At 45.4% G+C, this 11,738-nt stretch overlaps 1 long non-coding RNA gene across 1 annotated transcript; it reads right to left on the bottom strand.

The window, feature by feature from the left end:
* Window positions 1–6,160: 6,160 nt before the first annotated feature.
* Window positions 6,161–7,655, bottom strand: LOC121815118. Its single transcript, XR_006054797.1, has 3 exons — window positions 7,102–7,655; window positions 6,861–6,990; window positions 6,161–6,374 (listed from the first exon to the last, which is right to left on the bottom strand). It is a non-coding gene; the product is annotated as an uncharacterized LOC121815118 (long non-coding RNA).
* Window positions 7,656–11,738: the final 4,083 nt, after the last annotated feature.

The following is an 11,738-nucleotide window of genomic DNA, read 5'->3' as shown; positions in this document are numbered from 1 at the left end:
GTAGGCATGCAAACATCTTGAAAGCCACCTGCTGAATGTGGCATGATTGTTATCGCCTTGTCTGAATATTTCAGAAACTGATGAACCCCTGGGTTTTTCCCCTCACATAGATAAAGGATTTACAGAAAATGGTCAGAAAAAGAGAAAATATGCAGTAAGTGGAATGTCCGAGTTCAAAATGGTAACTAACTCAGCAGTAATTCGATACAACCAAGTTATGCAAAAGAGCATCCCTGAACACACAACACATTGAAGCAGATGGGCTGCAGGAGAAGAAGACGACTCCTGTCAACTAAGAACAGGAAACTGAGGCAACAGATCACACATCGTCATCAAAGTCAGGCAGTAGAAGATTTGAAAAACATCTGGTCGAGTTTGGCTGCTGCAAACACGTTATTGTTCATGTGTCCAACAGCAGAGGGGAAGAATCTGTTACTTATGGCGAGAGGTTCTGGTGCGAATGGATCCTCTCAAACTCAACGATTAGAATCAGAACCAACAACTGCAAAATGCCATCATGTAAACATGGACTAAAATCTCTGAGGAATGTTTCCAGCACTTTGATGCACTCTGTGCCACAAATATTAAGTGATTCTGAAAGCAAAAGGGGGTCCAACAAGCAAGCAAGGGGTGCCTAATGAAGTGGCTAGTGTATTTACTTACGAACTCATCAGATTCCCAAACGTCTACTTCTTGTACAAATACTGTAGTGAAATAAATTGTAAAAAGAGGACAGTGAAGCCTTACGAAAGATGGTAGCACAATGTTACAGACACGGTTAAACTGACCTTTATCTTGTTTCGGATACTTCAGCGGTTTTGATCTGGACAAAAAAATAAAACAGACAGGTTTTTTTTTATGTTCGGTGAGCAACTGTTTTAGAGTCAGCTGAAGATATTAATAGTGTATGTAGTTTACGCTCTTACTTGTGACTAGTAGCCTTCTTGCGCTCTTCTTTGTTGATTTCAGTTTGTATCTTAGTAATTACTCTATAAAGGTGCAGCACAGAGACAAGTAAAATATTATCAAAGATGGTAAGTATCACTATATTATTTATTCATTTAGGGTCCAAAATACTTAATACAAAAAAACATGCAACCAATCAATATAATGAACACCGTTTTTCATGTTTCAGGAGGGATAATTATTGTTGGGGGTTGGCTAAAGTTGGTCAGGTAGATAAGATATATTTCATTCTTCTCTCTATTGTGACGCTCCACGTGGGGAGCAAAGGAGGTGGCAAGGGGGAACAACTCTTGCCCATCGATGTCTCACACTCGCTGGTGCATCCAATTCTAAGCATTCATCTATTGGATTGTATGTGAGATCATGAAAGTCAGATTTGTGAATTGGGGTGGAGTGTATCTAGAAGATTAAGGTGAAAACAATAGGAACTGTCCACTATCATCCAAGGTCCAACATCACAGCAAGCATCACGCAACACACTGAGCACATCAGGCTATAACCCAGGAAGCGGAAATGAAGTCCCACAGAAAGGTGAATGGGGTGTGGTCAGTCAGGAATGCACAACACACATCACGACGGGACGAGGAGTGGGCGCTGGTGTGTGGCTTCCTGCTTGTGTCCACACACACACACACACACACACACACACACACACTTACCATAAACTGTGCTCCATCTATGCTGCTCTTTGTCACTACTCTGTCACAGCCTGGCAGTTTAAGCTGAGAGGAGAGTGAAGCTTTAAGCACATTTAAACCATGCAAGTTTTCTTGTTTGTTTGTTGTTTCCTTAAATTAGCGTGAAATGCTACTTTTTAGATAAGGTGTTACCAACTAAAACAAGGCGTGAATGAAAAAGCAGGAAATATATCTTTTTCTTGGTTAAAAAGTGAGCTTTTGTTTTTGCAAATTATACAGTCGCGCTTATCAGATGTTCATAAATAATGTTAATCAAGAGACTACAGTACTTGGAAGGTATAAACATCTCTACTTTCACCTTCAAACTAGTTTTAATACTCACCTTCCGCATGTAGTCCGCTAGAGTTTGGGGATTCCATCCCATCACCTCTGCTTTTGAGGGAACGTTAGAAAAATTCATTCTTGTCTGTTGTGAATGATAACTTACACTTGATAACACAGTGACTTTACTTGCCAGCCATCATCTTACTCATCACTGTGAAATGATCGGTCTAAAATTACCCCTGCTTAAGCACACTTTAAGGCCACACTTTAAGAATGCGTGTGTTTTTTTTTTTATACTCTCTCACCTATTGTGTAAGAGAGTAAAAGGCTTCTGTGGTCAGAAAGCTATGAATAGAGCATGCATGCACTTCAAATGGTCGATCTGTAAACACAGAGGCTGTTGATTTCATTTCTAACACATGGTTAAGTCTGCTCAAAGTTGATTGTCAATTTTTAATGGACAGCAGACTTGCAAACTGAAATGCAAACTCGGGATAAATACTGATGCTTGGATTGTAGATGTTGCGTCTCACATTGTGAGTTAGGGTTTTTATGAGTTATAGAGAAGTAATAAGGCAGCACAAGGAAGAAGAACAACCCAAGACTACACTACACACACACACGCACACACAGCACACACACACACAGACACACACACACACACACACGCACAGACACACACACACACACACACACACACACACACACGCACACACTATTCAGGTCAATTGGTTGTGCTCCGGTCGTGGAGTCTTCTCTCTTTTCCACCTGGCAGCTGGGGCCTGTTGAGCAATCGTCCTCTTGGGGTTTCAAGAATCGAATGTCAACCTCAAGTGATCCACCGGCAAGACTGGAGGTGGAGGGTGGCGGAAGGAAAAATTCATACACCCTGGTGATAGAGGAGGGCAGCAATGACAAGGGGTGATCAATCACGCTCTGACCCCCCTGAGCCACTCTGGGAGAATACACAAGTTCCCCTGGGGGGTCCTTGTGGCAGAACCCCCTACCTCTGTTTTCTTCTTTTATCCTGAATTGGAAACATACCCCTGTGACATGTAACTGCCACCAAATGTGGTATAAATAATAAAAAGTGATGGGTCAATGTAAGTTCTTCCTTAAAAAAAATATTCCTTTACTGAGTCTAAAATGTTTGAAATGCTAAAATCATAAAACTCCTGAAAGATAAATAAATGCAGTTTAGTGGGTGAAAAAAATGTCGAATGCAGGGTCTGCTCAGGGGCATCTCACTTGTAGAGTGAATCCAAGCACAGCTGAGCATCATATGGGAACAATATGGCACCAGTAATGTATTCACTGGAGAGTAGAGATAAAGCGTGAGGGCCTCCAGTGGGGCAAAACCTTCATTAACGCACAGCAGGACAGCATGGGAAATACGGGACATCCCTGGAGGGGAAACAGACAAATGGGAAGTGTGGGAGGGAGCGTTTCAGGTCGGTGAGAGTGTTATTTGTTTGCTTCTGCAGCCAGGAATTTAACTTGATGTTATGCTTCTTTGATCCTTGGTTGTGTTAAAACCCAATTTTGTCCCCAAACAGTACATAAGCTAACAGTAGTCTGTTTATTTGTAGAATTGTGTAACTATTTGTCACAGTGTTTGTGCTTAGATTTAATATGACATGCCTAATTTCACATTGCAAACATGGGTGAAAACTGAAAAAGTGGAATGCATTCGCTGTTTTGCCCCAGGTCTCGGGGCTTTATGATGTAGAGACACCAGATAGTCTGATAATTCATGTCAGAATTTCTCACTTATCTCTGTTTTTTTTATTGGTGCAACAGTAACTGGTCTGTAAAGATAGTGAAACAGACCTGTCACCAGACCCATAACTGTTAACATTCCCTCCCCCTACGCCTTCCCCTCCAGCCATGGGCCCCCTGAAGAAGGTAATATCCATGATTAGGTCAATGCTTAAGGGCCTGGAAATCCATGGTGAAGCCAGATTTTTGATGCACACTTGCCCAGAATGAGAGGCATAGGAGGAGGATAGAGCATGGTGGAGGAGGTACGGAGAGGGAAAAATCCGGACAGCCAGCAGAGGGGAACTACTACTAAGATACATAATAACAAACCTAAATATACTAACTGTCAAAGTAAGATTAGAAATCGGATCTGTGCTTCTCTCGGGGAAAACAAGTGAGTCCATGGCTTTTTATATAATTGGTACTGGAATTGGCTATTATACTCATGAGGAAGATTTGCAAGTCAGGTGAAACGGAGGGAACAAACACACCCCACCTCTCTATGTACGCTTATTGGTGTCCAGCACGCGCGACGATAGCTTTGTATTTTCCAATTTTTGGCAATGGGAAACAAGACTGAGCCGAATGGGCAAATTGGTGTCATGCATCTGCCGATTTACTAAAAACTCCAAAGCTACACTGTATACTTGAATGGTTATATACAGCTCGTCTTATCCAACTAAATTTGTCTTTTCAGAACTTAGGAAACTGTTTGGAGCTCTTTGTAAATAAATAAATCATCGCCACATTGACGGAATAACGAAGAGTGGTGGCGGATAAACGGCTTGTGGTGAGAGTGCGATCACGGCGTCGGATGGTGGGAGTAGAGGTCTGGCGCACGATGTTTAGTCCCTAGGTATCCCAAATTCCTTAACATATCGGCAATTTGCAGGGTTGATTCTTTTGATTGTGTGCGGTTGCGGGCGGGGTGTCTGCAGAAAAACTCTGGGTGGGCCACCTCTAGTTTAGTTCGTAGAAGAGGAAGGGGAACTGATAAATGTTGTTATGGGAGTTAACAAGATATGTTATGAAGTATTTTTATTTACAATTTGTTATATTTTAATTTGTAACAGCAATGTCGCTTGTATATGTATAAGATAGGGACACCGGCAGGATATTATACTAGGGCGGGAAAGTGGGGGGAGAAAAGGCGGGAGAGACAAGAGCAATTACATAAAACGAAGGTCGTTTGTCATTTGGGGTCCACGATCCTCTTCGTTTTCCAATCTCCCGAACGGGTGCCGAATTACCTGCGCTCCGTCAAACACAACGTGCGGTGCGTTTTTCGGTAATGTTGACGTGGCCTCGCTAGTCGCTGGGCAGCTGCACATTAGCCAGGGGCAGCCAGTTGGAATTTGGCAGTTTGGAACGAGCGTATGTTGAAAGGCCCTATCACCGCCTGATTGCCGTCGGCGCTTTTTCTTTCCACTCTCAGTGCGCACACTCGTCAAGAAAAGCGGCGAAGATAACAGCAACTGGCAGGGCATGGCTCCCGTTTTCTTTATTCCCGCTTGGGTCAAGCCCTGGTCCGGGTCGGCAGACACCCCTGCCGGTCTCGTCGGTTTGGCGCGCGTGCGCACCACCCAAGCTGGAGGCGTTCAACGTCTGTTCACGCCTTTGCAGGGTAGTCTGAGAGTCTCGTGGTGAAGGGGTAGGTATTTATGGGAGGCTTGCTCTCTTGAACTGGTGGCTCTATGGGCTTCGCCATTGCACTCCCCATCGGTGCGAAGTCGGCGGTCATGATGGCACCTTTTGGATATCCGCGCTGTTACCGGGGTTTCATCCGCTTTGGCGCTTTCTCGGGGTCGATGTCCAGCTTTTTGGCCAAAGCCGTGGGAGTCCGGCGGGGGTACTTGGATGCCCATGCAAGTCAACTTGGACACGCAAAGACAGGGGCTCTGGAAATCGGGCCCAAGCAGCTGATCGTCCGCAGCAGCGCTCCCTTCTGATACTCCGCCAAGACACTCTCTCCATGTCACATTCGCGTGCGCAGTCCTTATGCCACGGATACGCGTGGGAATCCCAACTGGCCGTCTTTCACGAAGGCGTTCCCGGAGGCCGGGGAACGCTCGTTGAGGAGAAAACTCACTAAAGGTTCTGTTTATACATCCGGGCTTCGCTAGGCATGTGCGTCCTGGGTCTGCCCTCTTGAGGCGGCGTTTGGCTGGATGGAAGGGTAGGTAATGCGATAGTTCCGCGGTTGGTTCTGTGTATCGAGAAAACAAATCTCACTACCAAACTTGCGGAGGACCAGACCTCGTATGTTCAGTCCGGGGAGCGATGTGACGAGAGGCAAGGCCCTAAGAGCTCCCTGAACGGCCGTCTCTTCCGCATTCCACGTGACTCTTGTGGGAGAAGCTAACCTTACCTCTTGCGAAGAGCGTATCACACGCAGTTAGGCCCTCGAGACACAGCCACCAGCCCTAGCGAGCTAACATCTTTCGATGTGGAGCAGCCAGCACAACCATCCGCGACCGCCTGCACGACACAGTTTTGAATACTTAAAGATCATTAATTAAGAACTTGCATGTTGACAAATGGCGCTGTACGTTGACTCACCAAGCTTTCCGTTCTTTGAACCATCGCAGCCACAGTTTTCGAGTTCACCAAGACTGCAGTTCCTGGTCAGAGTGTACATGACCCCTGCTGAACTGATAGCATGAACGAAAGCCGTTTCTCTGGTGGCTGAATGAGAGGAAACATACAAGGTCTACTGCCACAGCCTCTTATAGGAGAATACATAACCAGCATTGACTAATAACGTGTAGAATGTTGCATTGTTTTTATTATAACTCTGTGATAATCAAGGCCACACTACAAAGGTACAAAGAAAAATAAAGTGGTATAAAGGTCAACATGTCCAAAGGTCACCAACTAAATCAGCATCAAAAACATGAAAAATAGATCCACATCCATGGGTGTGCGTGTGCATATTCAAGCACGGGTAAAAGAGTATTTTAAAGACAGGTCTGGCCAGGCGCGTAGCAGAGATTGCAACAAGTCTAACAATAGTTCTGTAAAGATATTTTAATTGATTTAATTGCTTTAATTAACACATAAAAAGCATAGAAACACTGGAAATTAATTTTTGGCAAGAAAATCTGGGAAAACCAATCATTTGGTTGGAAATGCCGAATAAAACTTGAGGCTCAATAGAAAAACAATAACTACCTCGTTTCAGTCCTTTAAGCTGGGTTGCGCTGTCGGGGCAGTTCCATCTATCCCAGGCAAACTGGCGTTTGCACTCCTGGACGCCAATCTGTGTGCCCACCTGCACGCTCTTTGCGTAGGTGAGATAGTCCTGCAGAAGAGGCAGTGACAGTCTGTCCTTTATTTTGTTTTTATTACATTTGAAATGTGGAAAAAAAAATGTTGCCACAATAAAAGCAATCAAATATATATGTATATATACCTTTGACCCCGTCATCAGAAAATTGCTTGCGACCCTGAGAACAATAATAATAATGATAATAATAATAATAAAAGTCATATAATTCTGTCTTCTGTTCACTTATTTTAAAGCATGCATGCAACTAGTGTATACATGTCTTACCAAGCGTATCCAGGATTGATTCTACACGAAACAAACAGCAGCCAAAAAATTGATTGCGCCATCTTCACCTATCCCGTTGTCGTTATCCTGCTTATAGAGATGTAGGTATTTTGACCCCGTGTGCTGCAGCTTTGTCCTTTACTTGACTGAGGACCAAATAAGTCTTCTTCTTTGTCTTAGAGACCCGAGAAAGCTGATTGGGTGACTGGTTCAGGAGACGCCTATTCGCACTTCAAAGGTTGGCATTAGGAAGTAATTTATTTACTTCCCAAAGACTGTATGACACCAAGGCACCCGCATATAAGACTAAAAGACTCAGAATTTTACCACCGACAAACTGGGAGGCAGTTACGTGTATTGTATAAAAATATTTATTATTTTAAATAATTATTAGGTAGACTTTTAAATATTAAACCAATTTCAGTAGTAACACTTGATAAACAGCGAACAAACATCCTCGGAACTCCCAAGTTCCCAACACTGCTACTGTTGCTCCAATGCTTGGAGATTTTGATCCACAAGACAAAATTTGACCTAAACACACTCTATTCAAAACTAAAGGGGGGAAAGATGCTTTAAAGGACTAAAGCTAAAAAATTTAAAATAACATTCATGTGATGCAGAATAATTTCTCATGTAGGTCGTAAATATAAAACTGGTTAATATGATGAAAGTCATATTTATCGAATAATGTGAAGAGTTCAAATTTTGCAAGAGATCCCAGTCATCGTTGATGCGCACTGTTCCTGCCTTTTTTGTTCTTTTTCCTCCCACTTTTGTGCGCGCAAAAGTATTTGGCTACAACTCGCTTGCATTTTTCACACTTGACTGTGCAACACCAGTGAAATTTGCAGTTGCAGCTGGTGAAAACCTCTGTGCGCTTCTTCACCACTTTTAGGCCGCATTCATTGCACAATCTGCGGCAGCTATTTTTCTCCCACTCGGACATGTTCTTGTCCTCCTTAAAGCACCTCTGTGCGCTAAATCTCTCCCACCAGAACCACATCAATCTAGCAAAACACATCACTTAGAGTATAGTGAAGATCGGGCCTTGCCATATGTTGCACAATCGCGCGCGGCAACTATTTTTCCCCAGCCATGCGGAAAGCACATCGCTTTCTCTGTCCCTCCCTTACAACAGCACTCCGTCCCTTCGGCGGTTAGCCGCTAGAGGGAAGTCGAGGGTCCTGCGTGGTTCTCTTATAGGGAACCAAGATAAATATTGTGAGAGAAAGACTCTCAGCAGTAACGCGGGAGGATCAAGGATGTGGAGCGGGAGACGCTCACAACACGTGGTCGGAAGAGGCCGCACGGGGCACACTCTCAACCAGGAACGGGCGGATCGCGGTAGTGCTCCGAACCCTCTGAGTCTTGGCCACCGGCATGCTGGACTACCCTCAAGCTCGCCGGGACTTGTCTATTTACCTCTGTCCATTTTCCAGGTTCCTTTTTGGTCGCTATGTTTGGAACGTCAGTCTTGGATAACGTAAGTTGCGCCACATCTTCGCGTGGCGAAATCGGCGGTAGGCACACTGAGTGGCTCGAAAGTACAAGGACAGCCTTTTGGCCAATCTGTGTAGCAGCTTCAGATACCTCCCCTGACATTGCAGGCTTTCCTCGATGGGTTGCTTGTGATGTCAATGCCATGTCCGAGAGTCACCAAAAGACGGGTACCCAACAAATACCGAGAGCGCAGACAAAGGCGCCAAACGAGATAACAGAACGATCTCGGGTTATTTGTCACTTTTCTACTACGCAAGTCCACAAAAGACACCACTGGTATGAAACACGAATCTGGGACTGGAAATGAAGAAACAAAAACTCCGTCACATTAATTTGTCAAAGATCAAATCTTAACCCAGTCTGGGCCTGGCCTCTGGATATGTTATCACTTGGCACAAGTTAGGAGCCCGAGGCTAGGCACGGACGCAGCTGGGATGTACTATGCCCATCGTTCTCGCGTCATCGGGGTCCCGACAACTGTTTGGCACGATCTTCTCCCCAAGAAGCCAAGCATTAGTTCTGCACTGAGGAGGACTCTCCTCCCCAAAAATCCACCCTACACCGCGGCCATGTATAGACATGATATATGCACATGACGTTCCACTCTTAGTAATCTCCTTGGTAAGAAATAACAGAGGGCCTAATTCTAGGAATCGCTTACTGTAACCGGCGGATACGATATAGCACTCATCCGGACGAGGGAGGGATACTATCCTATTGTGGTCTTCACAGCACACGCGGGGCTGGTCCAAATTTTGGGAGTCAATGCCAGCAGCCGCAAGTTGTCAAAGTCCCCAGCCGTCACAGTGTGCTCTAAGGATGAGACCTGTGTCTAATCCACAACGTGGAGGTCTGAGGAGTGTGTCCCTGTAGTTGAGAAACCCTCTCCGGGCAGCGCCGCGTCTCGCGATTGCATTAGGATCGAAAGAAAGATGTGGCGCGTAATCGGCGCGCTACCAATAAATAACAAACAAAGAAATCCGGATTTTTTTACTTGGATATCCAGTTTGGCACGAATAATGCGTAACTGATGAGTTCTAGTTTTGTGCGTGAAAAGCACTTTACGCACAGGCGCTTCAAGATTGCTGTCAAAAAAGCGCACGACCTCACTAATTTTAGTTGCCATAGATTTGATTCAAAAAGAGTTCTTACCACTCCGCATGCCGTTGTGTGGGGACAAAGAAAGCGTGTTCTCTGGACAGTTCCACTTCTCCAAAGCGAATTGGCGTTTACACTCTTGTATCCCACTCTGTGCGCCCACTCGTACGCTGCTGGCATAGGTCAGATAGGCCTTGGATGAGAAAGGAAAGGAAGTTATGAATATTAATGTTAGTGCTAATTACATAGAATTTGGCTGGAAGGAACAGCTTTTACGCAACACTCATTCTTAAAATCTTAAATGGTATTACCTTAGGTCCAGTCATCAAGAAATTATTCATGGTCCTGTTGAGGGGAAAAAAGATAGCTATGTTAAACAAGCTGTAAGTTATTTTACCAATTGCAAACCCATAGAAACTATAGAGTGTCCAAAGTGTCTCTATTGTTGGGGCCGTTGGAGGTGTGAAGGCTGCCTGATGGCTCGTCAAAACGGCAGTAAAAGTCGTTGAGGGTGTTGGCCAAGAAGAAGTTGTCGGCAGAGTCGTTCTCTGAGATCTGCTGCTGCATCTTCTCAGAGTGCTGATGTTTAGCAATGTCCACTTCTTTAGTGAACCTGTACTTGGCCTCTCTGTAGCAGTCCCTGTCTCCGCTTCTGAACGCCTTTCTCTTTTCCAGCCACAGCTTTTTGAGTTTAGGAGTAAACCAGGGTTTGTCATTGTTATAACTCACCCTGGTGCGTGATGGCACAATGCTGTCCTCACAGAAGTGGATATAGGAGGTGACAGTGTCCGTAAACTCGTCCAAGCTGTTAGAAGCAGCCTTCATTGTGTCCCAGTCTGTAGACTCCAAACACGTGCGAAGCTCCTCCACAGCCTCGTTGCTCCACAGTTTTTTGTCCTCACGACAGGTTTGGAGAGCTTCAGCCTCTGTCTGTACGCGGGGATTAGGTGGATCATGACGTGGTCAGAAAGTCCGAGTGAAGCGCGGGGCACCGCACGATAGGCCCCGCTGATCGTGCTGTAACAGTGGTCTAATGTCCTCTCCTCTCTGGTCGGGCATTTAATATACTGCTTGTATTTGGGAAGCTCATGGCTCAGATTGGCTTTGTTAAAGTCCCCAAGAGCAATGATGAGAGAGTCCGGGAATGTCCGCTCCATGTGGAGTATCTGCTCCGCGAGTGCGCACTGAGCTGCCTGCGCATCCGCGTCTGGCGGGATGTAAACAGCGGCCAGGATGAATGAAGCAAACTCCCGCGGAGAATAAAACGGTTTGCAGTGAATAAAAAGGTATTCCAGAGAGGAAGAGCAGTGCTGAGCAATCACTGTTACATCTGTGCACCAGCCACTATTAATGTAGAAGCAGACACCTCCACCTTTGGTCTTACCAGAGAGAGAGGCCTGCCGGTCCGCGCGCAGCAGATGAAAGCCCTCCAGCTTGAGCGCGCAGTCCGGGATGTCCTCACTGAGCCACGACTCCGTAAAACATAAGACACAGGAGGAGGCAAAGTCTCTGTTCATGCTTCTCATCAGGGCCAGTTCGTCTATCTTATTCCTGAGTGAGCGTACATTGGAAAGGAAGATCCCAGGAAGAGCAGTTCGCAGTCCGCGTCTCCTCAGACGCACGAGTGCGCCGGCTCGCTTCCCTCTCTTTCGGCGTCTCACTTTCCTGATCAGAGTCTGCAGTAAATCTGCCGCAGATGCGACAAATATTGGAAATAGATCCACAGGTGTTGTAGTCCTGTAGTTAAGAAGCTCTTCTCTGGTGTAAGAATATCCAGAGGAGTGCCCAGACACAGAAGAAATGCACAAAAACAAAACAGAAGTAACGCACCGAAGCACCAGGGCATCCATACGCGGCGCCATCTTGGATATTCAAAAATAGATGCAAGTAAAACA

This window comes from Haplochromis burtoni, unplaced genomic scaffold (assembly GCF_018398535.1).
Source record: "Haplochromis burtoni strain Fernald_Lab_line unplaced genomic scaffold, NCSU_Asbu1 Contig_135, whole genome shotgun sequence".
Classification (NCBI taxonomy): domain Eukaryota; kingdom Metazoa; phylum Chordata; class Actinopteri; order Cichliformes; family Cichlidae; genus Haplochromis; species Haplochromis burtoni.
Note: the sequence above shows the minus strand (reverse complement) of the source record. Positions and strands in the feature narration are given on the sequence as shown.